Source organism: Numida meleagris, chromosome 3 (assembly GCF_002078875.1).
Source record: "Numida meleagris isolate 19003 breed g44 Domestic line chromosome 3, NumMel1.0, whole genome shotgun sequence".
In the NCBI taxonomy this organism is placed as follows: domain Eukaryota; kingdom Metazoa; phylum Chordata; class Aves; order Galliformes; family Numididae; genus Numida; species Numida meleagris.
Genome location: NC_034411.1, coordinates 30,737,932 through 30,765,664, shown reverse-complemented (window position 1 = coordinate 30,765,664; position 27,733 = coordinate 30,737,932). Strand labels below are relative to the sequence as shown.

At 49.3% G+C, this 27,733-nt stretch overlaps 1 long non-coding RNA gene across 1 annotated transcript; it reads left to right on the top strand.

Annotated features, from left to right (window-relative positions):
• LOC110396986 lies at nucleotides 1-27,733 on the top strand. The gene is made up of 3 exons (XR_002437443.1): nucleotides 1-589; nucleotides 25,886-25,932; nucleotides 26,542-27,733. It is a non-coding gene; the product is annotated as an uncharacterized LOC110396986 (long non-coding RNA).

The following is a 27,733-nucleotide window of genomic DNA, read 5'->3' as shown; positions in this document are numbered from 1 at the left end:
AGGTGGATCCTCAGCCCTAGGCTCTCTTGGGGTGTTCTACAAGAGTTGGTACGTGTGCTCAAGGAGGAACAGGCCCTGCAGAGGGAAGCAGGCTTACAGTCAGCCAGTCCATCTACCTGTACAGCAACAGCTCCATGAGGAAACTTCAGGCACCACAAATACAAGACCAAATTTGAAGCTCTTTGTATGGAGATCCTAGGAATTACTTTCCTCAATTTCCAAGAATGGCACCTGGGGCAGGAAAGAAACCTAGAAAACTATACCTTCCTGAAGTAAATATAGCAGCCACAAAGCTCTGCATGGAGCTCAAAGTTTGCACGCAATCAAGCAGTGCCTGACTGGGGTCTTCCATGGGTGACAGGATGTCCTGCCAGGGTGCCTTCCTTGATGAAACTTCCTTGGCACAATGCCTTGGTGGCTTTGGAGTCCACCATGACTATGACATCACCACCAGTAGGACCTGCATGCCCAGACCTTGTTGTCAAAAGCACGAGATGGCCGTGGCTTGGTGAGCTGGGAGAGTGAAGCCTGGGTGCTGCTTCCTGAAGATCTCAGCCACTGGAGGGGGACAGAGGACCTTGCTGCACAGGTAGGTCCCCCCCACCCCTCCCAGAGACCCTCCCATGCCGCAGGGCTTCCACCCAGTTCAGCGTGGTGGATGGGCCACTGCTTGCACTGCCGCACCCTGGAGTGGGTCATCGCGGGATTGCGCTGCCAGCAGAGGAGGGGAGCCATTTGGCAAGAAGGGAGCATTTCACACAACAGCAATGAGTCCACTGGCAGCTCAACGCCACTGAACCTGCCACCATAGGTGTCCTAGCACGTTTGAGGAGAGGAACACACAGGAGTCTGGTGGGAGCCAGGGGATCTCTGGAGATGGGCCTGTGCATTCAAGTGCTGCCCCCAAAGCTCTTTGTGTTTCAGATGTGCTCCTGGTGGTCTCCATCTGCTTTGGATGGGCCATTCCCACCTCCATCTTTTCCAGAAGCCTAGGGCTTGAACTACTCAAGCAGAGTGATGCTGGTGCAGTGCCCTGGCCCATGCCTGTCTGTGGACCACCTTCTGTAGACCATGGGGACATAGGTATTGGGGGTGGGGGGGGAGGGAGGGACTGCACCAGCTGAGCTCTGTGCTGTGCCGGGCTGGCCAGGACCAAGAGGTGCCTTGTCGGGGCACCAACAATAGGGCAGGCACCAGGATCTGAAACGACACAGTTTTAAAGGCTTACCTGGCAGAATGGTGCTAGCCTGAGGGGACTTCCCACCACCCCAAGAGTTGTGTGGCAGGGTCCTCTCTGAGAAGATGTGGTCTCTGCTCTGAGTGGCCAGGTGAGTGGCTCATGCCTCGCTCTCTCTTGTGTCACAATGATGGCCGGTGACCACCCTGCCACCCTGGTGGCAGCTCCCCTTGAAAATGTCAGGAGGATGTTGCAGGCTGGGAGAGGTGGCTTCCACGCCAGGGTACCTAACTAGCCTCCTGTGGCCGACGAGACCTGATCGATGAATGAAGCCTGGCTTTGGCACGCAGGCTGTGTTGTGCAATCTGGCATGATGCAACTGAACTTTATATAACCTGATGCAACACCTATGGCTGGAGTTTAAAGCAGCAGGCCCTGGATGGTTGCTGCACAGTGAACATACCTCACCTTGCACACACAAGTGAGCTCAGCTGGTGGGAGTGGACAGCAGCACAGCTCCAATCACCTCCATCTTTGCTCTTGGGTTTGAAATCACTACAAACAAACAAACAAACAAACAAGCAAAAAACCAATTGCAGCCATGAGGAGTGAGTAGGCCATGACCAGAGATAGGAGCCAGGCACATTGCAAATGGTAGCTGTGGAAATGCCCTCCCTACAACTCAGTCTGTGCTCTTTGTTCCCACCTACAGCTAATCCTGTCCAAAGCCTCTTTCCTCGCTCCTGTCCCTGAAACCTACTGGAGTTGGGGTGCCTTGGTTCCCATTTGCAGCCCCTCACCCTCTGATGCTCCTGTATGTCTTCCTCCACAAGGCTAAATCATGATTTTGAGCTCAGTGCCGTAGCTGCTTTCTGGCTCTGCAGAAGCAATATTTACACGGGTGCTTTTGGGAAGGTGGCATTCCTCCTTTCATGAGACAGGACACTGATGCTCTTTAATACAGCATAATGCAAGATATCACACTAAATCTGCCCATGGCCTGACATCCGCTGTTGTTCGTACTGAACTTCAGGCCAAAGTAATTCCTCATCTTTTCTCTGACACTTATCATATTTAAGCTAAAAGAAAACAGGGTGGTTGCTGGCCTGCTGCATTCTGTACAAGCGGTGAGAGTTTGCAGCTGTTGAGAGGTCTGGCACGTGTGTGGTGCCTGAGCAAGGCAGGGGCAGTGGGGAGCATGCTGAGGGGGAAGACGAGTCCCGGAAACCAGCTGGTCACAACAGCTGTGTCAAGGGGTCCTGCGATGCCCGCTACTCTCGTAGCATCATGCCAGTCCAGAACAGCATGCATAGATTTTGGGAAGCATTCCTGGCCTGGGACATAGTTGCCATGCAGGCAAGAGAAAGCAGTGGAGCCCAGAGGGAGCTAGCTTGTCTTTTTGTGTGAGGATCAGCCTGGCACAACACCAGGCATCACCTGGTTATCCCTTCCCCCTACAGGGGAAGATAATCCTGGGCATTGCCAATGCTGCCAAGTTTGCATGGAAAATGCCACCAGCAGGAGCCAAGCAGCAGCTGCTGAAACAGAACTGGGAGGGGATGGTGATACAAGCTGGTATCCCCCTCCTGATGTGACTCCTACCTATGAGTCACCACAGTCTCAGTACCTTTCCAGCCGCACTGTGTGCCCGCAGCTGTCACTTGGGTGCCTGACTCTGGCAAGGCAAAACCTCTTCCTTTTCAGCTTTCTGAGCCAGGCCCTCATGATGTAATACTGCAGGTGAATTTCCACAGCCCTGCCAGAACACACGGCGGGGCCAGGAAATGAGAAATACACCTTTCACCAACTTGGTGCCCGGATCTCACCTCTGAGTGCTTGGCCTGTCCCTCTGTCTCTCTTCCCCCAAGATACTCTTTTCTCTCTTTCCTATACTGCCCTTCCAGAAGTGCCAGGTCCTGCACTTTTGCTTGGTCCTGCACTTTGGTCTCAACAACCCCATGCATCACTACAGGCTTGGGGCAGAGTGGCTGCTTGAACACGAGCCACCAGTGTGCCCAGGTGGCAAAGAACGCCAATGGCATCCTGGCTTGTGTTGCAAAGAGTAGCCAGCAGGAGCAGGGAGGTGATCGTCCCTCTGTATTCAGCTCTGGTGAGGCTGCACCTTGAGTGCTGTGTTTTGGGCCCCTCACTACAAGAAAGACATTGAGGCCCTGGAGTATCTCCAGAGAAGGACAACAAAGCTGTGAGGGGTCTGGAGCACAAGTCTAATAGAGAGTGATTGAGGGAGCTGGGATTGTTCAGTCTGGAGAAGAGAAGGCTCAGGGGAGACCTTATCGCTCTCTACAACTCCTTGAAAGAAGGTTGTAGTGAGATTTGGGCCGGCCTCTTCTCCCACGTAACTAGCGATAGGACAAGAGGTGATAGCCTTAAGTTGCGCCAGAGGTTCACGTGGGGAATTAGGAAGAATTTCTTCTCAGAAAGAGCAGTGAGTCACTGGCACAGGCTGCCCAGGGAGGTGGTGGGGTCACTGTCCCCAGAGGTGTTCAAGAACCATGCGGATGTGGCAATAGTGTGATGGGTTGGTGGTTGGATGAGATGATCTCAGAGGTCTTTTCCAACCTCAATGATTCTATGATTCTCTGACAAGGATCAGCTGATGCAGAGGCCACTTGCTGCTGCAGTCAGGTCACAGATACCCTGAAAGAATCTAAATCAAACCAGCTCTTAACATCCCTGAACTGAACAGCCTCCAGGAAGCAAATAAGTGGTTAAGGAGGCAGGCTGAGGTGCCAAAGGAGAAAGCAAAGTTCGCTCCGCACTCATGGCCAAGCTGTAGTGGGAGAAGCTGCTGTGTGTACGCAGCATGCGCTCATCCGTGACCGTGTAACTCTTGGTGTTATGTCTAAGAAGGAAAGAAAAACAAGAAATGGTGACCATTATAATCCAGGAATACTGTGAATGCTGAAAAGCTGAAGAGGAAACCACAGGCTCATGGCTGCTGCTATGCCAGCTGGTGGAACACTTGCTGAGATGGTGGAAGTGTTCCCAATACCTCTTTCTGTAATGGTGCTGGCGATAGCGATGTATTTGAGCTCCCAAAAATGCAATTAAAAAAAAAGAGGAAAATGAAACGATTTCTAAATCTTTGTTTAGAAGGTGAAAGGAAATTACGAGTGCATTGCCAGTTTGGAGAGCGTTTAAATGCTGTGTCAAGGGAGCGGTTAGTGTGTGGTATGTAAAATGAAGCAATCAAAAAACGGTTACTAGCTGAGGCTGATTTACCCTTAAAACGTGCTCTAGGAAGTGCTGCGTCAAAGGATACAGCTACTCCAGAAAGTAGGGAGTTGCGACAACAAACAGCCTGAAAGAAAAGGTTTATTGTTCCCACTTTGGGGGACAGTCACCCCCTTGAGGTGAAAGTCTTTTGGGACAATATCAGAACTGAAACATTCAGGAAAGAAAGTTTTGCTTGGAGGAGAAGGGCGATTTCAACTCCACCATACTCTGAGGCCCCATCTGTGCAACAGGCTGCGGAGGGGAGGGCTGCAGCGTGGGCAGGGCCAGAGATGCTCCCCTGGGTCTATGAGGGAGGCTGTGGTGCCAGCGAGGAGGAAAGAGGGAGTAATTCACGCTGTGGTTGTTCCCTGGTTGCCACTAACAAAGACTGTCATCTTCTGCCTGGGTCTGATGGAGCAAAACCTATCAGCCAGAAGGAGGTGCTGGATCATGACAAGAAGTTGAATTCCAGTTATAGATGTCCCTGTTCACTGCAGGAGAATTGCACTAGATGACCTCTGAGGGACCCTTCCAACTCAAACAATTGTATGATTCTGTGAAGCACGCTGTGTATCATGCATGTGGGGTTTTATCCCAGTACCACAGTGCAAGGAGAGCTTTTCCATTCCTGTCCTGGTGGAAGGCTGTGGACCAGCTACTGCAAAGCACATTTAACATTCAGACTTACGTTGACAGCGTTTGGGTTAGAGGAGGTAACAAGGAGCATTGTCTGCAGAGGTGCTGGTGGGGCTGTCAACAGCAGTTGTAGAGTAAATGAGGGAAAAGTGAATGTTCCAAAGTCGACTGTGTGCTGTGGGACTTGCAGATGATTTTCATAAATCACCACTAATGCTCTGACCACAAGATATGTCCCAATTATCTTCCTTTCTGGGGATAGGCAGTTATTACCAAGGGGTCTTGCCCAATACATCAACACTATTACAGTCCCTAAATAGACTAGTGCACAAAGGACAAGAGCAATGTCGATCCACATGATGTACCAAGGCTCCAGATGAAGCAAAGAACTTTGCATTATCAGAAAGAAAAATGTTCCCTGTAAAATTAGCTTGCATCACTTCCCCATGAGTGTGAAACTTTGATGCTGGAAGCTAGCCCTTGGGGCAGGGCACTGAACAGCTCCGTGCCTGGGGCTGGCTGGCAGCAGTGCAGCAACATGCTCATACCCAGAGAGGAGATCCAAGCATCACCATGGGAGGTCAGTGGTTGAACCACAGCTTGTCTCAGGAGAAAACAGCTTACTCTGGCTGCAAATTGTCAAATGCTAGCTTTGGTTTTAGCAGGAGCAGGAACAGCCTGGCTGTGGAGCAAGTACCATGGTACCATGGTAGGAGTGCATGGTGGTTGGCACTGTGAGCACATAGTGAGTGATAGGAGCCCTGATGCAATGCGAAACTATGGCCAGCCTGGCCTGGCTGAGGAATCTGATGACATGCCGAGAAGAAGGGCTTAGCACACTGCCTCTTCCAGCCTCGTTGGCTGGGGAGAGAGCACTGAAATACACGGCCAGGTTGCCCAACGTGTGGCACCAGAGTAGCTGCTGTAATAAATCTCAGGTCTGTTGTACTCCAAGAATTACATGATGGCCTCTGGGAATAGTAACTATGAAAGCCTTGGCTAGAAATTTGGTTTAGTGGCCAGACACTGATACACAAATAGGAGGAATGAAAAAACAATGTCAAGGGTATTAATAAAGCTAGTTGGGAAATTTTCCATCCAAATAATTCTCTGATGGAAAATGCCCTTTTCACTAACTCAGCACTTTCTGTAAGAAAATTGCAGATTTCCATGAGGAAAATCAAACTGAAGGATCCTTGGCTCTTTTTCTGTGAGGAGAAAACAAAAATTACCGGAGTACTTATAGGCAAGCGAGCAGAGGGTGCTGCCATCCATGCAGCTCCCAGCCACCCTGCCTGCCCCTCAAGTCCCAAAATCTGAAGTGCAGCCACACAGCTGGAGGCACCGGAGCTGGGAGCTGCCCCCGGAGCTCACCTGCAGCCAGCCCAGTGCGTCCCTGCCAGGCGGGCAGCCAGAGGCTGGCAGCTTTCCTTTTGGTTCTCATCGAGCCTGATTTCTGTAGAGCTCTAATGAAAACAGTGGCTTTTGATTTTTCAGCCCAGCGTTCTGCTTGAAAAGAAACTCAGTTACTATTGTTTTCTTTCTCGCTAGAAGGGATTCGTATTTCTCAGCCAGCTCCGGGTATCAGAGAACACTACACTTACTTAATATTCTCCTTTGTGTTCTCAGGAATGGCCAGCTGCTCTAGGAAAGCAAACTTAGACAGAACTGGGCCGTTTATGGGACATATGTTTTTGATTGCAGGAAGTGCCCCTTGTAAATGGCCTGAAGTGCTGTGTATGAATGCTACTAATTTAACACAGACTGGGAAAGTGTTAAGTTTAGTATTTTCATGAACAGGAATTCCTACATGCATTGTAAGTGATGAAGGATCACTTTTTTGATGTCCAAAAAGTGGCGTGCTTTTATCTAACAAAACAGTATCAACCCTGCCACATAAGCTCCTCGCTGTCATGCTGTAAGAGGAGCGGGGGGAAGATTTGTTCAAACACCCGATTCAGTGATCCAAACCAGAAGTCTGGATAAAGTTATCTTACAGTTAAAAAAATCTGTGATTTTTCCTCTGGCCTGGCAAGGACATGTTAATACAGATCTCTGCTACAGTCATCCCCAGTGCTGGAACACAGATTTTTCCTGCTTGGGCTTGCTAACACCTGATTTCCAGGGGGGCGTTTGAAAGCGATAGGATCAAATGACCCCACATAGTCATGCATGACTCTGCTGCCTTGGGACTGGAAAAAAACATCTGTGTGAGAGGTAAGCGTGAAGACCTGGGGAAGTGCTGAGCAAATTATATGACAGCCTGCCCCTCTATCTTATCAGATGGAAATGGCAGTGGGAGCCTTTTTATTGACTGGAATAATAGAGTGAATGAATTGGGCCCTCTTATCAACAATAATAACAATCCTTCACCTTTACGGAGAGGCTTGTGATCATGAACTGTGAGGTAGGTCAGCTAGCAACTATTCAGTTACCAACATATGGGGACAGGCAGCATCTCGGGAAGACTAAAACTCTTTCTAATGTGCCTGGAAGCTGTTTAGAAATCTGATTTAAGGCTTCCACATTTTTAGGAAAGTTGCTTGGAATCTCCTGGTTCTGCAGTTCCCTGATCAGTAAAATTGCAATGCCTTTATTGCAAGGGCATGAAGTTTAACTAGTTCTTGTCATGAGGGACACTGGAGTTCTCCAGCACTCCTAATTGAGGTACTGTGTATTGTGATGAAAGTTTGCTTTGTGATTGCTCTACCACACTCATGCCCCACTTTTCATAAGTTCTTTTTTTCTCCATACCTCTGACCTTGGCAACCAAACCTTGAGATGGAATGATACTCACATATGGAAATGGTCTAAGCAATTGATAGTGCTGCTCTGCACAGCTTGGTGGCAGGCTCAGCTTCTTCAGTGCCCTGTCTTTGCACTCTGGAGGTATTTGTCCTGCTTCAGCTCTATGCAGGGATCCTTAATTGACTTTGTTTCAAAACTCCCCAAACCTCTCTCTGTCATCGTCACTTGGGATTTGTCTCTTTCAGCAGCTGGCCACGGGGTGCTGATAATGAGCTCCAAAAAGTATCCCAAAGGAGACACTCTTTGGCTGACTTTCAGTTCTTCCCTGTTATATAGAGTACACAGCCTTGATTCCCTTCTTCTGTGCTGTGGGATGCCCCTTCTCTGGCAGGTCAACCAACTCTCATCCACTTCTCCCTTGCTGAGCTTTCAGCTTTTGGAGGTTCTCCACCAGTCCTAGCTCTGAATAGATTAATCACATTTCTAGCAGATAAAGATCAGCAGAGCCATCACAGGCAGGGCTGGGCTTGGCTCCCTGGTGCAGGGTCAGCTAGCATACGGTAATGTTCTCATCTCATTCTCCAAAACACACCAACCTCCCATCAGTTTGTTAAGAGAGGTGACAAACTAACACCAGTCCTCTACAACATAGTCAGCTTCCTAGAAAAAAGATGGTTTGTTTATGGGAGAACTGCATTTTCTTTGATATGTACATCATTTTGTGGAGAAGGAACATTGCAAAAATGTGCCTTGCTTTTGTTAGCAGAAAGTGGTAAGACTTGGTAGGTCTTTCATCTATGGAAGAACACCTATAGAGTGTTCTCTAGCCACAGAGAAAGAAACTCTCTTACTTTTTGTCCTTCTTCCCATTCGCTGGGATCTTGGTCTAACATGGGAGTAGCAGCTGATGCATAAGACCTACGACAGCTGAATAATTCATTGGCAAGATTGCAGAATTTATGAAGGGGGATCAGATGACAGGATAACGGGGTTCTGGACGGGATGAATAAAGATCGCAATATTAAGTTTTGGATGCTCCGTTTATTGGTATTGCCAAGAGGGACTGAAAAGTGATCTGATTTCAGTCTGTCGCAGTGCACTAATTAATCCCAGTTAATACACACAATTCTGCTAACTGAATCTCTGTCTCAGGTTGCCTATAAACCCACCAGCAAACTTTCTTCTCTTTCCAGTTCTCTTAGAAAGAAGGTTGAAAAGAAATTTGAAAAGGTTTCTGGTTTGTTTGCATTTCCCCCTCTTATGTCCTGTTGCACGGGACACAGGCTATTACTGGAGACAAGATGTGGAGGGGTGTCATAGTGATGTTAGCGGCACATAGAAATCCCTCCCAGGGCTCCCTGATATGTCTGACATACGTGCTGTAGACGTAAGGAAATGCCAAATTTGGGGTCAGGAAGATATTTTGATCCAAATGAGATTGGCAAGAACAGTTTTTTAACCTCCTGTCATTTGTGGTGTGTTCTGTTTTCCCAGGATTACCAGGAGATGTCCCTGTATCTGCAGAGGGGAATGATGAGATATTTCATGATGCGGGTGATGGAGGAGATGGGGATGAAAGCCCTTGTGACCTCTATGGATCAGCCTCTAATTGTAGAGATTACATCAGATGGCCTTCGTCGTCCTACTCAGTCCATGATCCTACTCAGTCCCATCATCCTGTAGGCGACTCTCTACCTGACATTTAAGGGATGTCTTGTCTTCACTTTCAAAGTTTCCTGCATGGCATGCAGATTTGGCATCCCTTCTTATGGTTCAGTGCAGAGAACCACCCTATTTCTCTCCAGCAGCAATACTTCCGGGCTTTGCACCTCAGGTCTCCTCTGGTTTGGGCCACCTTCCCAGCCCTGGGGCTGTGACAGGTCACAGGAAGCGATTAGCTCCCACATCCTGGGAGGGGACTCGACAGCCATCGTGAGGCTGGCATGGAACAGGGCTTTCCTCCTGGGAAACGTTTCAGAAAACAGCAGTTATCTCTGTCGTGGCAGGCAGAGCTCCTCCTTGGCCTCACGCTAAGGCAGGTCATTGTGTGTGTGCCTATGAATCACCTCGAGCATCAAAACGTGCCACGAGGGCAGTGGGTGCATGAGAGGAGGTTGTAGTGAGGTAGGAGTTGGCTTCTTCTCCCACGTAACAGCAATAGGATGGCAGGGAATGGCCTCAAGTTGTGCTGAGGGAGGTTCATGTGGAGTATAAGGAAAAATATTCTTCTCTGAAAGAGTGTTCAGGCGTTGGAATGGGCTGCCCAGGGAGGTGGTGGGGCCAATGTCCCTGGAGGTGTTCGAGAACCGTGTGGATGTGGCACTGAGGGACATGGTCAGTGGGCATGGTGGGGATGGGCTGGTGGTTGGACAAAATGATCTTAGAGGTCTTTTCCAACCTTTATGATTCTGTGATTCTACGAGAGGAACCAGGAGAATTTTAGGGGCTGGCTGGGAGAATGCAGGCATCAAGGTGCAGAGCAGCTACACGGGGCATGCATGGGGGATTTCAGCAGCAGTCCTCACTGCAGGCTGGCATCATGCTGCAGCATCTCCCTGTGTTTTTGAAGAATCACAGAATCACAGAATCATACAATAGCTTGGGATGGAAGGGACTTCAAAGATCACCTAGATCCAATCCCATTTCCGTGGCTAGGGTGGCCACCCACAAGGAATGGCATATGCCTGGGATGGATGCTGGCATAAATCAGAAACCCTGTCTAGGGGGTTCTAGATCATGCCCCTGTTTACTGCATGGACAGGGCTCACTTGTTTTCTAATGCAACACAGAGTAGAAGAAACCAGCAAAAGTCCTCACTCCTACTGGCTCCCAGAAGGTTCGTGCAGCAGTCACTTTGTGGCTGTAGCTCTTGTGTTAGCTGTGCATATATTGCTCGTGGGCTTCTCAGCTCATGCCAGGCAGGTCCAAACTAGGAAGGAGGTGGAAGTTTTCCAGCGGTGAAGGCTGCTCTTCACTGGAGTACTCTATTGTGTGTGGTTCTTATTTCCTGATGTCTTTGAAACCAAGTGCCCTTCTGGGGGATATGACTGGCAAATGAGCGAGACCAGTAAGTGAAGAACTGAGTTTCAGCATCACCACTTGCTCTCAGAGCCTGAGTCTGTAAGGATGAGGAGATACAGTGCTTTTTGCAGGGATTCCTGTCCAATACCAACTCTGACAGCTGGGCAACAGCTGGTTGCATTTGATTGCCAGTATTAATAAAGGAGGCTATGTGATGGATTCCCTTACGTAGGGGTCACTAAACAAACAGAGCTTGAGGAAAGCCTGCCTTCTCCAAGAGCAAATGCAGCACAAAACCTTGTCTTGTTCTGATGGGACAGCAGCGGGCCCTTCTCCACTGCTATTTTCAGCTAATCCTATGAGCAACAGCTTCAGAAACCGATCTGCTGAGAGCAGTCCCTCTGTGCATCCCTGAGCAGCCTGCTAGCTGCAAGGGAAACATGGGTGCTGAGGATCATGATGATCCCCTGGGGTCTCCAAAATGACTTTGTGGTGCCTCTGGGGAGAATCTGGGACAGACTGCAGCAAGGCTCTTGCTCTTTATGCTCATGTAGGCAGAGATGTGTGGATGTGGGGGATATGAAACTTTGCCCAGGCCTTCCCACTTGAGAAGTCCAAATGGGCCCGGATGGATTCTGTTATGTCTTAAAAGGGTAATGAGAGAGGGAATGGGCCACAGTATCCACAATTCTGCATCCACGGGCAGAATTGTAGCCCTCACGCTGGTTCTCTCTGGTCCTCTCCACCCCCCTTCCTCTTTGCTCTGGCTCTTCCTGACCCCTCTCACATTTTGGCTTGCCTGCTGTCCCTCCCCAGTGGGCCCTCTTCTGGGCTCTGGGGCCTGGAGCTGGAAGCTGGAGCTGGAGGCCAGAGCTGGTCAGGAGGTTAAGGGGCCGATGGGAGCTGGTGGCCATCCCCTCCCGCTGCTGGAGCGAGGGAGGGCAAGTCACTGACCTCCCAGCAGGAGTAACACAGGAAACCCATAATTACATGCTTGTGACAGCCACGCTGGATCATCTTAATCACACTGCTGCCGTGTCAGAGATGCTGCCTCTTGGGATTAAGGAAAACAAACAAACTGAAGCGGCACAGGCAGCGGCAGCTCTCTCCAGTGATTGTCCAGTGCATCCCAGTGCGGTGGCCCTGCCAGATGGCGGGCCTGGCTGTGGGGAGGGCACGACAAGCGGCCCAAGGCTCAGGAAACAAGCTCATCCCAGTAGACTCTGGTGGCCCCATCGCTTGCACTGGAGGGTTGTAGCCCTCTTCTTTTCTCAGCATCTCGCAGAGTACATAGCAATAGTGGCTGACCCTTCTACCACCTCTTGGAACTTCCCCTGCTTTTTTCGCCCTGTGTTTTACATCAGTCAGCTGAGGCCCAGAACAGATACACACAGAACCATGCAGCAGCAGGCTTTGAATGCAGCACTGCTGCATCCAGATCCTGGTGTTTCAACCCTCACTCTGCTGCCCTTATCCTTCACTATGGTGCAGTGCGACCAGTGTCCTGCCCTACATTCACCCCATTCAAAACAGCTGATGGCTGGTTTGTTGTTTTTTTTTTTTTCCAGTGATGTCTAAACATCTCCACTTCTGCAGTATGAACGTTACTTGAGCAGTTTCCCACCCTCATCTCCTTAATGAAGTGACTCCACCTCTGTTCCCATCCCCACCTATTGGAAAAAGACTGGATATCCCTCTCAAAGACAAACTTTACATCACACTGACCTATTCTGCGGAGCAATTGGAAGTTAGTAATGCTGAGCTCAAACTACTCTTCTGCTCCCCTGAGCTGAGCCAGAGTAATTTTTCTCCCTTTCAAAAGCTTGCCCTGTTTTCATGATTCAAAAACTTGGACCAGCTCTTTTGTCAGTTGGAAAAATGAAAAACAGCCCCACCGCCCAGCTTTCCTTTTCATTTTCCATCTTGAAAGCTTAGTCCTTTCATTAAGATTTGCAGCATTTTGTGCCCCCTCACCTCCACTCCCCTCCTCAGTGGGATGTGACTCTTCCCTGAGTCCCTATAATGTCATTCTCATACCTTTCCCTCCTCCCTGAGAAACAAGGAGCTGCATCAGCCCCACCAGATGGAAGTGCTGTGGAAGGACCCAATGTATTTGCTAAGGAGAAGCAACCCGATGGAAAACCAGACAGGCTTAGCCCCAGGGCAACATGAAGTTTGTGGGGATGGCTGCCACGGTTTGGAATAACTCAGCTCTCCCTTCCCCTGGACGTGGAGGTGTACCCAGGACTGCCCTAGTGGCAGAGTCTAGAAGTAAGGACACAGAGCAAACCCAGCCCTTACCCTTGGAGGGGACCCTGCATCATGTGCAGGACTCCTGCCATGGTCAGGCACTGCATCCCTGCTATCTGGCACCCATGAAATGGTGTTTGATGCCAGACTGGGACTTCCTTCCAGCAGTTGCCCAGGCCAGCATGAGAAAGAGTGTACAGGATGGGCAGGTCCTCCGTGTGTCCCTGTAGAGTCAGAGGAGTGAGCACCAGACTGGGGGCTCCGGGCTACAGCCAGTCCCTAATCCAGTGTACAGCTGAGAGGATCAAGAGATAGAAAGGTTGCTCGCTGCAAATCCTTTTGAAGTTAGTTCCAACTCTTTTGCTGGGAACTCGCTGGCCTGTGTGCCAGAGGGGAAGCTAAGCCAGGGAGCTGCAAAAAGAGGGGCTGCGCTCACACATGTGCTATGGGCTTCAGAAAACCACTCCAAAGTCATCAACAAGTTAAGATGCTGAGGAGGTAAAAGCAGCAAGTTTGAGGATGCCCCTCTGCTGCTGCAGGAGGTTCCTGGCTGTGGCTTGCTGGGATGGCCTGGTTGGGATGGCCGTCCTTTCCCAAGGGGCATGGCTCCATCTCTGATGCTTGGCAGCCATGGGTCACAGGATGGCTTGCTGCTGGCTCTGCCCTTACACAAACAGGCTTTGCTTCCCTTGCTGTTTCTCTTAATGAATTCCTCCTCTCCCAGCTGTTGTTTTTGGACTCTAGCTGACTCTGTGGTTTTCCTTCCCTGACACGTGACACAACACTGCTCGCTGGCTGCATCTTCCAGGTGATGGACACCTGTAGTTGGACCCCAATGGGTCAGGGCTGGCATGGAAGCCAACGCACAGAAGTGCCCTACATGGAGCATCTGGCACTCCCCAAACCAGAGGGACACAGGGATGCAGAATGATGGTGCTGGGCTGGCAGCAGGGCTGGAGACCGCTGAGCACCCCAGGACAGTGCTGCAGCCCTGCTGTGATGATGAGGGAGCAGCCACCACCCTGCACTGGCCCCGGGCTGCCAGCCTGAAGCCTCTGACAAATTGGTAGAGTAAGTAAAAATAACAGTTAGAAAAAAAAGCATCAGTCTTTAACAGCCCTTCCCCTCCTCCCCCTCTTCCAACTGCTTACCCTTAAAATTCCTCTTGGGACACAACTCTAAGCTTTTCTCTGAAACCACCGAGGCTGGAAATTGCCTTTTGTTTTTAGACAAGTCCTGAAAACTTTCTCCCCTCAGCAAAAGCAGAGGATGTAAGGAAAACCCACACTATTGCAGAACCCACCCAAAAATCTCAGGGGTGGCATTCCCAGGCACCTCTGTCCAACTCATGCTCCCCTATCCCTGCTGCATGGAGTCTGTCCTTCCATCTCATGTCCCTGCTCCTGAGGCCATGCTCCCAGACTGTGACCTCACAACATCCAGCCTCCCTGGCTCCTCTCCCCAGCCTGTGTTCTCCATCCTCCCTCCTAATTTCCATGAAATTTCTCTCTACAACTCCCTGAAAGGAGGTTGTGGTGAGGCAGGGATTGGCCTCTTCTCCTAGGTAACAACGATAGGATGAGAGGGAATGGGTGCCAAGTTGTGCCAAGGGAGGTTCAGGTTGGATATTAGGAAATACTTATTCTCAGAAAGAGTGGTGAGGCACTGGCACAGGCTGCCCAGGGAGGTGGTGCAGTCACCATCCCTGGAGATGTTCAAGAACTGTGTGGATGTGGCACTGAGGCACATGGGCATGGTGGGGTTGGGCTGACAGTTGGACTGCCTTTTCCAACCTTAATGATTCCATGAGTCTATGATTCTAAGTCAAAGAATCATAGAATCATAGAATCCTTAGAATTGGAAGGGACCTTTAAAGGACATCTAGTCCAACTCCCCTGCAGCGGACAGGGACATCCACAGCTAGACCAGGTTGCCCAGGGCCTGATCCAGTCTTGCCTTGAAAGTCTCTGAGGACATGACACCCACCACACCCCTGGGCAACCTGTTCCAGTGACTCACCACCCTCACTGTAAAAGACTTTTTCCTTATATCCAACCTAAATCTACTCTCTTCAAGCTTGAAATCATTTACCCTTGTTCTATCACAACAGATCCTGCTAAAGCATCTGTCCCCTTCTTTCCTGTAGCTCCCCTTTAGATACTGAAAGGCCGCTATCTGGTCAGCTCACAGCCTTCTCCAGGCTGAACAGCCCCAGATCTCTCAGCCTGTCTTTGTAGGAGAGGTGTTCCCTCCCTTGGATCATTTTTGTGGCCCTCCTCTGGACATGCTCCAACAGTTCCCCTCTCTTTTCTCCCCATGCTGCACTCTCCTATAACTCAGCACCCTTCTTCCTTCTTTCATGGTGTTTCCCACAAGCACAGGCATTGTGCTTTCTTGAGGCAGATGCTCCAGCCGTCCCTTTGGTGACGATGGCCTCTGAATACTATCACATATAAAGAACCCTCCTGGGATGGGCACAGCATCTATATCTGGAGGCACAGAGTAATTTTCCTGAGTGAATGACACTAAGTACCTCATTTAAAAATAGAGAAAGGAGCCTGAATCAGCAGGTGGAAGGAGGTGAGGTAACCTGGGTCAAACTTTTCCACCGCGACACGCACTGGGCACAGACAAAGGGCCACACCTGTGGTTTCAGCAAACTCTCTCACCTGATCCAGCACTGCTGGTTCCTGACTGATACCGGTAAATTCCAGCCCAGCAAATCCTGCCAGGAATGTCTTCCTTTAGGTATCGGCCATGCCTCTCCATCTGCCTGCCATGGGAGCAGCTGGGGCTGCTGGCTTGGTGGGGCCAGGATGGACCACAGCTTCTGGGTGCTCTCCTGGAGGAGACTGGGCTCGGCGGTGACCCTGTCCCATTTACTGGGGTTATGTAAGACCTTCCTGTACTGTTGGCGATGTGACACCTTGCTATTTAGGCCAGCGCCGTCCGTGACAAATGTGACGGCCGGTTTGGAGGAGGAAAGCAGGAGGGCCATGCTGCCTCAAGCCCATGGAAGGGAACCAGCTGGAGGTTGTGTGGCTGGGCCTGACACACATCTCCCTGTCCCTGCTTGGGGGAGCTGCCCGATTTCAGCTGAGCTCAGCAGTCCTGCACCCAGGGCCTCTTTTCTGCACAAGAACTGCTTTAATAAATCAGCACGTTCCCTCTTGGCCATCCTGTTTAGGGCAAGAGGAGAAAGAAGATGAGAGAGTGACTGAGATCGGGGTCCTTCACCTCTCCCTCAAGGGTTCACAGCTGGGCTGGGATTTCCCCACTGTTCCTTCAGAAGTGGTTCCTTCAGCTTGTGTGCATGCCAAAAGAGTGGGGCTGCGGCTGTTCCTTAAGGCACAAACCCCTGGCAGCCTCGGGAGCAGGAGCTGGGATGGGGCTGGCAGCAGATGGAAAGTGGCAGCTGATGGCTGACCACGGGGTGGCTGGAATAAAAGCAGCACAGGGAGCCAGCGGTGCTGCCACCGACCTGCCTGCAGAAACCAGCACTGGACTTCCTCTGTGTCCTTCCTGCCCACCTGCTTTGTCAGAGTGACATTTGTCCCTGAGGTACTGTCAGCCTTCCAGTTCACATTCTAGGTGCAACTCATGCCTGCCCTCAGCACCACAGTGGCTGAGGCTGGGGTCTGACATTTTCCCTTGTGCGCTTGCCAGCCCATCTCCTCTGCATTTCATCACCCTGCCCATTTCACTTGCAGTCCTCCCAGGGCAGGGTTGTGCTTGCTGTGTTGTTGAGCACAGCCCCATTCTCTCTCAAGAAGATTCGCTTGGGGCCTGAAGTGCAAAACCAATAAACGTACCCAGGGGCATGAGCAGCCTTCCTTGCCAGGCTGGTATGTGGCTGGGTGGCTCTCCCTGCTCTGCCGGGGGTCACAGCTTTGGGCCCAGTCCTGGGGCACTACTGATCTGCAGAGCACAGCAGGGGATGCCAGGCACCTGATTAGAGCAGGTGCTGTGATAGCATCAAATGGGATGGCATCTTGGGGACAGAAAATATTCATAAACAATACCCACGAGAGGCTTCACTGGTGACAGTGTATTTCTGGGAGGCATTTGTGGCAAAGCCCCTGTGGTGGTGCACTGTGTCCACTGCAGCACTGCTACTGGAGAACAAGTTTCTACATGAGGAAACCCTTCTGCTGCAGAAGACACTCACTGGGAATTTGGGGATAAGTCTCCCTGCAAGGCCAGCGTTGACAATGGGATTTCTCCATTTGCACTGAAGCTGCCATTTTTGCAAGCATTGAAGTCTTCAGTCTCTGGAACCGCTTGTCAGACACTTTTCATCAGGAACAAATTTTCCAGGGTTGGAATTTGCCTCTGGACAAAGCGAGAACCACTCCCAAATACCACTCGCCCCGATTACACCTCCCAGTCGGTGGCACTGGCACTGAGGCCTTGAGCAGTGCCTCTCACCCGTGTCACCCTGCGGGGACACACGTGCAGCCCTCCCAGCTTCCCTCCAGACACGGCCCCTCTCGAGCAAGTGTTCCTGGCAGCGTTTGTGCTCTTCTGGTGCTCAGTGCAGGTGGTGGAGGAGCACTCTGAGCACCTCGTTGTTGTGGCGGTCCGGGGCTCGCTGGCTGCACTGAGACAGGATTGCCCTGGTCACCCAATTCATCTGTGCCGCCGTCACACGCTGTTATTAGGTGATTATGTTTTGGTATCTTCATTGTGTAATTAGTCACATGCTCATAAACAATGTAAATAATCCCTAATGAGTTAGTGAATTAATCAGTCAATAGTGACTTCCATTGTCAGGAGCCGACCATAAGGAGCAGCAGCTACTTTTAAATTTTCTTTCTTTTTTTTTAATGTGTTGCAAAACCCATCTTCATGTTTTATTCTTTCCTAATGCTGCAGGCTATTTGGCTAATGAGCCAAATGACTGGAGTGGATTTACTCACTGATTAATACAGAAAATTTAGCCCCATTGTTTCACGCTATTTCTGATTTATGTTTTTTTAAACAGCCACAGAGCAAATTTCTCTTCTATTTTGTTTTAATTTTTTATCATATTTTGTTCTAGCATTGTTAGTCACAGATAGATCCTTGGCCCTATTCTTCTGCGACCTTGCTATTTTTGAAAGTCTTTTTCAGGATAAATATTGAGGGCAAATTCCTACTTAGATAGGAGCTGCTTTGCACATAACAGCAAGGACTTCAAAACTGTTGTGGCAAAAACTAAATCTGGTGCAAATCTCAGTTTATTTTTCACACATTTTGGTTTTCTTTAAACACATTTCCAGCCCTAAGAATCATCAAGAAAATCTTGGGTCTGTGAAGTCTGAGGGCTTGAAGACTGTGATAGACATAAAGATTTCAGCATAGCATGTTGGATTTTCATTTCTCATGTTTAAACCAAGATCATGAGGTTTTCGTTGCCCAATTTATGCTTTTGGGTTCCTGGGACTGCTATCACTGTGTTAAATTGGTGCTTTGCCAGTCTAATATCTATCCCTGGAGGCACTGAAGGCCAGGTTGGATGGGGCCCTGGGCACCCTGATATGGTGGTTGTTAACCCTGCCCAAATCAGGGGGTTGGAGCTAGATGATCTTTAAGGTCTCCTCCAACTTTTCAGGGCTTCAATGTGTGGTCCGAGCAATGCTCCTACCTTCACATAAAATAAACGGTGCTGTTCTTATTCATTTGCATTTATAAAGTGCTGATGCATGTCCTTGTCTTTTTTTTGACATAGTCGTGTATTTCTGGAGTCAGACTGCCATGGTTGATAACCAGAGGAAAGCAGTTTTGTTTGGGAATGAATTCCAAAGCTGCCTAATTAGCTCTCAGTCTGCGCTGGGACAAAGCCACAGTATTTCAACAATTCTGGCAGAAACAGAGTTGTGTCCAATTTCCACTTTGTGTGTGTGAAATGCGATTTTGAGATTGAAACGTACATTTTTCACAGCTGGAATATGAGGAGCGCATGCTGGTAGTTTGTGCCCAGCTTCAAGTCTCTGCTTGATCAGATTTTGAGTAAAATATCAACCTTGATCATGCAAAACCAGACATGGTACAGAGCCTGTTCCAAGGCTTGGGTGTTCCCTCTGGCTGGGAGTCTGTTATTCCTTTCTGTACCCACCCAGCAAAAAGTGCATGTGCACAAGGCAGGAACAGCTGTGCTGTATCAGACCAAGGGGTTTCGCGGAGCCCAGCATCCTGTCTCCAATGCTGGCTGATAGCGCGTGCACATCCCACAGCGTAATTTGAAGGCAAACATATAGCATTATGTCTCCTAAACGTTTGCCAGCTTCCAACAGTTTGAACTTTGGGGACTTCCTGGTGCAAACCTACTATCTTGCTTAGTTTTTTTCCTTTTTTTTTTCCTTTTTCCATTCATTCGTCTTGCTGTCTTTTGAAATGGTGTAAAATTCCAGTACCCACAGCATCCTGTGGCGAGGGCTTCCACTGTTTAGCTCCCGTTGTGTAAGCGGACACCTCCCACTACTTGCTGCGCTTACCACTTTCATTTGATGCCTCTGCTTCTTGTAATGTGTGCTAACAATTTCCTCAGATGAGTTTTTTGCCGAGGCATACCTGCCTTTCATGCTTTTGGTTGCAAATAAATACCCTGTGGTGTATTCTCACCCTGAGGAATGGAAGGATGTGTCCTCATCTGCCTCTCTTTGATGTGCCTTCCAGGCTCTTTCTCTACCATCCAGGAGCGCAACGCAACTGTACAAGCTTGTTGGGTTTTTTTACTGGTGCGTGTGACCAGGAATGCTCGGGGCTTCCATACCTAAAGGGGTAATTCCCTGTCTCTGCATATTGGTTTGCAATGCCTTGCCAGCATGTTTGGTTCCCCAGTGAGAGCCTATTCTCAGTAGGTGGCATTTCGCAGCAGAAAACACTTTTCCCCAGCAAAGTCTCCCCAGACAACCAGCCCTGATTTTGCAAGGGCTGCGATCTAGGGCACCACACAAACACATGCTTAACTTTAATCCACACATGCTTTAGTGCCTTTTGGATACAGCTTTGCTCCACGCTTGCTGTTAGATGTGTGTGTTCAAGGAACAACAAAACCCAACTGCCGAGTTCCTACTTCAGATTCTTTCCTTGGGCAGCAACAACTGCAGGCATATTGTTTTTGGGAGTCCTCCACGTGGCCACTGACACCTAATGCAGGGGCTGCCTGGACGATTATCAGCTTTATTAGCTGCGTTTCATAAGCAACAGGCACTCTGGGTGATCTTGGGCCTTGCATGAGCTGCTCCAAATTGCCTCAGCTGCTGGCCTTCTCCAGCAGGATTAGACCTTCATGGTACCCCCAAAACATTTCCACATTGATGCGGGAGGACATTTCCTGTGGTTGCAGCCCCCTGTGTGAGTACCTCCATGCTGGGATGTGCAGCAAGCGGTGCTCTTGGGCCACCGCAGTGCCATGCCATCCCACGAGCATCAATGAGGGATGCTGGACAGTGGGTGGCTTTGCTCTACCTGGTGCTGCTTGCGTAACAGAAACTGTCTGTTGTCACTGCTGGAGATACTCAGCCCTAATTAGTGCGGCTGCAATAAAGCACAGCTTCCCTACTAGAATGCTCTAGGTATGCAGTGCATGTTCATGTGCTTGGGATGCAATAGTGCTTATGAAATTTTATCATACTGTGTCATGAAATATTCTACCATGGAATGAACTGTGCCTGGTTCCATTTTTGTCTGGAGCCGCTAGGGACTCTTATAAAGAAATATGTGAATATAGTACACAGAGTATTGTTTTCTCATGGTATTTGAGGCACAGGGCGAGTATCCGTGCACATGCCCAATCATGGCACCAGTCTGCTCTTCTTCTCTCTGTAACACGTTTCTTCTGACTTGCGCAGTCGGAGGTTATTCACAGCAGAGTGCCTGCTGGCGTTCCCTGCAACTTTATTCCCTTGCAGAACTTTCCACTCCTTATGCAAGGCAGTTAAAATAGCAAGGGAGAGATGGCAGCACTCTGTGGGATGGAGAGCCAGCACAGCTCACCGATTTCGGAGCGAGCTGAGGGGTAAGGAGCCAACTGGAGTTGGATTTTCACATTGCTTCTTGCTGTGGATATTTTCCATCTGTTGCTGGGACTGTCAAGTGGGACTCTGGCAAAGGAGTGGGCAGGAAGTATGTATTGCACAGAGGACTTGACTAAGTGAAGGGGCCTAGGAGTTGGCAGCTAGGGCCAGCTTGGTGGATCTTGGCTGGGTTCCTGGTTACCATGAGGACTGAGGAGTCATGCCTGCAACCAAGTGAGTAACACTTCCTATCATGTATCAGGGGCATTTCAATCCTGGTCATGTTTCTGAGCAGCCCATGAGTTTATATTGATCACTCGTCATCTCAAAGAATACATTCATCTCTTGTCTCCCGATGAACTCTCAGCAGTTTGTTTCTTGGAAACCTGCACTGCTTCAAAATCAGTGTGACTTCATTTTCTTGGATCCTGTTGATCACCTCGTTTTCAGTCTCAGATGTTGTTGATGGTCTTGGATGTTGAGTCACATACATCACCTCTTGGTCCTGGAGGACAAGTCTCACGCTTGGAAAGAGGTACCCACTGGAAACAGGATTTACCACAAAAGCTAGCAGCATCCTTGCTATTTTCACAGATGTCTCCTGTAACAAATGTCCTTGGCTGGCGCAGCACAGGGAGGTGAGCACACAGAGGGTGAGCGCAAAGCCAAAGTGAATTCCAATTTCCATTCAAGCAGAAACCTTCAAAGCATTTGGGCCCTTCTAAACACGAGTGTATTCATATCTTCCTTATTAAATCAGTGACACAGGAGAATGCCTTTTGCATGTTTTCCACAGGGATTCAGCCTGTTCTTGGCCTACTGTCTAAACTTATATCAAATACTTTTAAAAAGACATGCTGAAATTCAGTCAGACACAATTAATAGACACTTTGCTTACACTTGACAGACATGCAGGCTAAGAATGAGGATGTTAGCATGCCGGCCATGCGAATGAGAATTTTGTCACGCTGAAGTATTCTTGGCCAGTTCTGGTAGTGTCCTAAACCAAAGGACAAACCACAGTGCAAACTCCACAAGTACTGAGGTGTTTTGAACACCTCTTTCTTACAGTGGCTCCCACGCTCAGCACCACACAGGCACGGTGGCAGATTGAAACCTGGAGTAGATGGACAAAGCCTGAGAGAGAAACCACAAAAGAGAATTTTTAGTTTGCGATCATGCAGAAAGTCCTGGGGAGAGCTGGGGAGACCTGTGTCTCCTGATCTTTCGACCAGGGCTTTAACTACTTGACAAAGCTCTGTGTCTCTGAGTGACCCACCAAAATCTCCTGAGGTAACCTTCATTTTCAAACAAGTGAGTATTTGGCAAACAATTTGCATAATGCATTTGTTTGGGAACATTTTGATCCTCTCATAGGCTGCCAGCAAAGCAGATGCAAGGTGGGGTTTTTGATTCATTCACTCGTGAGGAGTGTGGTCAAGTGAGGATGGGCCACGTGGCTCTGCCTGCATACTGGGATGACTGGGTCTTTTAAATCTGCTCTGTGAAGTACACATTTCAGCTGCGGGGCCAGTACAAAGGAAGAGAGCTTGGTGTATTTAGAGGGCATTTTTAAAGCCCGTTTTCCAAGGGAAACAATGCCTGTTTGGCTGTCTGTCCTTCCCTCTTCAAGTAGCTGTGCAATGTCAGCCAGTTTCAACCACATCTGAAAGAGCAGTAAAAGTTTCAAAAATACAAAGTTTGTGGCTGTCAAAGTAGATGAAATGATGCAAATCAGTGATTTCTGAAGGAAAGAGAGAGAGAGAACCCAGCTGCTGTACCCTCTGTTAGCCATTAGCTGACCACACCATCACCACATGTGAACATGACCTGCCCACCAGCAGGTATTTAAGTCTAGATCATGCACACCGCTATTGTCTCATGCATGCTGAGGGATGAGGGTTAATGCAGCAGATGAGGAGAAGATGTCTGGAGATGATGGACACTCCCTTCTTCCCTGGAACCCTGGGATTTGCTAGCCTCATTGCTCAAAGGGCAACTCATTTCCTTTATATGCTGGCAGGGCTGAGGAATAGCTGAGCTTGGCATTTTGCTGCGAGCCTGGGAGTCCCCATCTCCTGCGAGAGCGAGTTCCAGCACCCAGGGCCAACTCCAGAGCACACTCTATGTCCCTCACACGTTCCTCCCTCCATTGTTCTGTGGTGGTCTCCTCCTGCTGGGACACCATTGTCAGCAGTGGCCAAAGTGGATAATGAGCAGAGAGAGAGCTGGGAAGACAGCAAAAGTCAACTGGGAGAGTAATGAATGATGGCCTCAACCACCCAAATAATAACTGGCTGTGTGAAATACCAACTCAAATGAAAACAGGTTGGGCCAGCTTCTGAGAACACTCAGGTTGACTAGGGTATGCTGAGTGTACTGCGCACCTTCATTAAGTAAACACTGGCCATTGGGGTGGGGGGAGAAGGCCTCAACACCAGGATGGCCATGCAGAGGCAGCTGGGGCACACAGCCCATCGCACCACAGGAGCTGTCAGTGATCGCTAAGTGAGGACACCCAAGGACTTCCTAAGCAAGAGTTACGTGATGGCATGCCTGAGCCGCAGGGGCATGTCAGACTGGCCTGGCTACTGGACCCAGCACTGAGTGCCTGCGAGTCTGTCTATTAATTTCAGGGACTGGGATCCGTTCCATGGTTGGAAGCAAAAACCCTCTGCAACGAAGCCACTGCACCCTGGGGCTGCCTTGTGCGTAGCCTTTGCGTGCCTCATGTTATCTGATAGTTCAGATAAAAGCCCAATTCCCCTTTAAACTTTTAAGCGCTTTATAAATTATCAGAGGGCTTTAATCTCTTTTTCATGAGATAAAGGGCCTTCTAAGCCCCAGACTCTAATTGAGTGGCTTTGGTTGTTTTGTTTTAAGTCCTTCTTCAGAGGAAAGCAGGCCCGTCACCCTGAGAAATGCCTTCCAACAAGATTTCAGTTAGAGTCGAGCAAAGCTGGTTGGTTTGTGCTCACGGAGCAAACAGGGCTTACCAATTTGGCTACCTCTTCACTGCTTTAAGGTAGGAAGGGCTGGAAATTCTGCAAAAGCCTGCTGGGGAGCTTTGCTGTCAAAACTTCCTCTCTGATTGTGTCTCTGAGTAAGTAAGCTGATCCTGAGCTATTCATTTAGCAATCCACATTTGGACAAAGTGGTTCTGCTCCGAGTGTTCCCTGTGCTCCAAAGGGACACAAACACCAGACATGAGAGTGGCCTCAGCAACCATTTTGGAGTTCTCTGCTGAGCCTGTCTGCACCATCCAGAGGATCCCCCGATGGCAGGGAACAGAAAAATCTCATGGCACCTGCACGTCCACTCAGAGCAGCTTGTGTTTCAAGCAGACTTAGAGAGAGCTGTTCACGAGTGAACTGATGCCCGGGAGCCATCTGTGGGAATTATCTGATGAATAGCTTCATAGAACAAACAGCAGAGATTGAAAGAGGCAGAAAGACTAAAAGAGGTGCAGCAGGAAGAAATTACTCTGCAATGAATTCTGTGCTGGGGACTCAGCAAAGAGTATTACCCCCAGGCTGGAAGGAGGGCTTTTCTAGTCCCACCTCTTTCACCCTTGGAAATTGCCCCATGTCTTCTACCAGCCAGCCAGACTGACAGCATATAGTGTAACAAAGCGTGGTGTGACAGCAGCTCCCAACACTCGGGCTGAAGATGAGTGCAGCCCCGCTTGCATCAGGGAGCTCCTCATCCTGTGCCAGGTCTCTGAGGGAGACATAGGCAAGGAAGAACAGTGACTGAAGGAAAGGGATGAAGCTTTGGGAGCTGCTACCCCTAACTCAGGCTGTGAAGATGTCTTCCAAGCTGGGGATTTTGCATGGCACAACAAGGCAGTGCCACCTTACAGTCAGATTGTTTGAGCAAGGGTGAATAAAATTGCTAAGAGGCTCCTAACCCATCTCAGTGGCATGCAGACTGTGGCACACATCCTCTTGCATGACCCATGTCCTCAAGAAAACAAATGGGGGGACCAAACCACCACCGTGCCGTTAATGAACTAGCACGGGTTATCAGTAATGCACAGAAACACTGTAGGCAGGAGGGTACTGCTCACAGCAAGAACATCCACTCTGTCATGGACCTACTCCTGATCCTTAAGGCAAACCTAGGTAACATCTTCAAAAGATGAGTAGGGAATTATAATCTGTGACTTTAATGGATGCTAAAAACCAAGGATGCAGCACCAGTACTGGTTTTATGGCACTTCACAATCTTCCCCAGCTTTCCACTTTTCCCTTAACCCCCTGCTGTTCCCCTGGCAAGAACTTCTGCCTCTCTGTGTTACATGTGAATTCATGGTCCTTGCCCTCCTCTCTGCCAGCACTTCCTGCTGCTGTGTCTGCACTAACAAACCCTTTTCCTTCAAAGCAGCAGGCTGACTGACACACTGAAGTACAACTTGTTTGTAACCTGTGCTCAGCTCGAGGTTCAGTGTGTCTCTTTCAGGCCTGAAGAAGAGCTCAAGCTGCTGACAGCTTGTCTGTCTTTTCCCAAATACATCCGTTGGTCTAATTAGAAAACCCCACACACTTTACCATGCTAACAAAGAAGGCAGGAGAGGAAAACACTCCCACTCCATATCCCACTCCACAATATCCATCACCCTGGATCACTATTCTTTTCCCCTCCGTCTTCCTTTGCTATATCCATTGCTATTGGTGTGGCTAGGCATTGCCATGAATAAATATTTAGCAGAATGAGGAAGATTTGATGCAATTAAGGTTTTCTGTGCACCTAAGATGCATGAGGTGATCAGATACTATATTTATACTGTTACATTTTATATGTGTTTTTTTTTCAGACTCACATGGATCTCAGGATTGGTGGACATGAATTCAGCTTCTCCAGGTAGGAAACCAGAGCTGTTTATGGGACACAGTCTTGGACGTGACAGCCATCAAAATGTGTTTTAAATGGATGAAGTTAGGGTAGGCCTGGCAAGTGCTTCCAGTTGATATTTGGCAACAGGGATTGGGGTGATTCAGCAAGATTTTACAAAGTAAATGCATACATTTTGCAGAGAAAGTAACATTTCCTTCAACACCCCTCAGCCCAAGCACACTGACTTGAACAGATGCAGCTATTGCCATGCAGGACTGGTTCGGTTTGGTACTTTGGGAGCTGCATGTAGACAAACAGCGCACTCACTTCAGGCAGAAACTGTGCAACATGGAGCAGCCAACTCTGCCAAATCTGTTCTGCGTGAGCTTCGAGCTCATAACTGGATCAAAATTCAGAGATATTTTTCTTGGGGACAGCAGAGACATATTCTTGGCAGCCAGGCACTTCCCTTGCTTAACTTCAAGCTCTTGCTTTAAACTGGAACCCCTCAGTTAACTAGTTGTAAGCACTGATTTTTGAGTGTGGACAGAATAACTCCTTTTTCTTCCTTGTATTCTGAAAATGATCAAAACCCTTAAGATGCATGTGGGTTGTGTTTTTTTCTTTTTCTTTCAGCAGCCTAAGGCAGATGCCTGGTCTGGAAAGCGTCAGCTCAAGTGGTGAAAGTGGCATGTTACAAGCAGCTGAAGCCAAAGCTGGGAGAGGCGAGTCAAAGAGGTGCTAGTGCTTGTGTTCCCTGTGATACAGGAGCATACCAGCTCCTGTCACCGAAGCATCCTGGAAAAAACATCAGGGCAGCTTCCTCGGTGGAGATCTGTTTTCTCTCACCTCTACAGCATTGCCTTTGCCTGCATCCCTTGGCATTTGCAGAACACTTTGCCTGTCCCAGAGTGAGCCTGGTCCCCAAAACAGTGAGCAGAGTGTTTCCTCCTGGTGCCACTCAGAGCTAGCAGGCAGCTCCAGGTGCTGGGCTGGTTGTCTTTTGCCAGCCTCTTATGTTTGGGAAGGGCTTAGAGACTAGGCCTGCAGGAAGCTGTGATTCATTCTGTCTACAGCTTTTTTTAACGAGACTATTTCCATTGTCTGTGAGTCCATCAGCATCAGAGGCTCTGCGTGGGATCAAGCTAAGAGCACGAGTGCTATGTGTGTGCTCTCGGGGATGCTAAGAGGGCTGGCGCATTATGGTCCAGTGTATAGCCTGATGTTTCGCCCTGGCCATGCTAGTCCTGCGCCTCCCTGGGGGCTGAGTGCAGCTTGGGACCTGCAGACAGCAGGGAGGGCAACCCTTGCCTCTGTATTTCTGGGCAAGAAGCTCCTGTGGAGCCAGTCGTTAAGCAACAGCTGTGACTGCTGCTGATTGGTGTCAAAAAGGCCTGGTGATCACAAAGAGGGAGCACTGAAGCAAGGGGCAGAACAGCAGGAAGCAGCTGGCAGGCAGGTGAGCATCTCTGCACAGCCAGCAGAATGCGTTGCATTGGGCTCTCCACATAAAGCACTCCAGCAGCAGGATGGCCAGATGTATAAAAAAGGAAAAAAGATCAGGATTGAATTGCCAGTCATGCCTATGGGGGCAGCAGCCTGCTCTGCATGTGCAATATGGCACACATGCTGCTTGGAGTAGCATCAGGTTTTCGACTGCATGGTGCTCCACCAGCAGCACGCCCAGCACTCAGGCAATATTAGATCTGACAAGAGAGGAGGGTTACACAGAGGTGCTCTCTTGTTTTCTCTCCAATTGCTAATTGGACTTGCATTCCCAACTCTCCAGTTTCCCCTTTGCCTCAGTTCATGTGATATATGGAGCTAG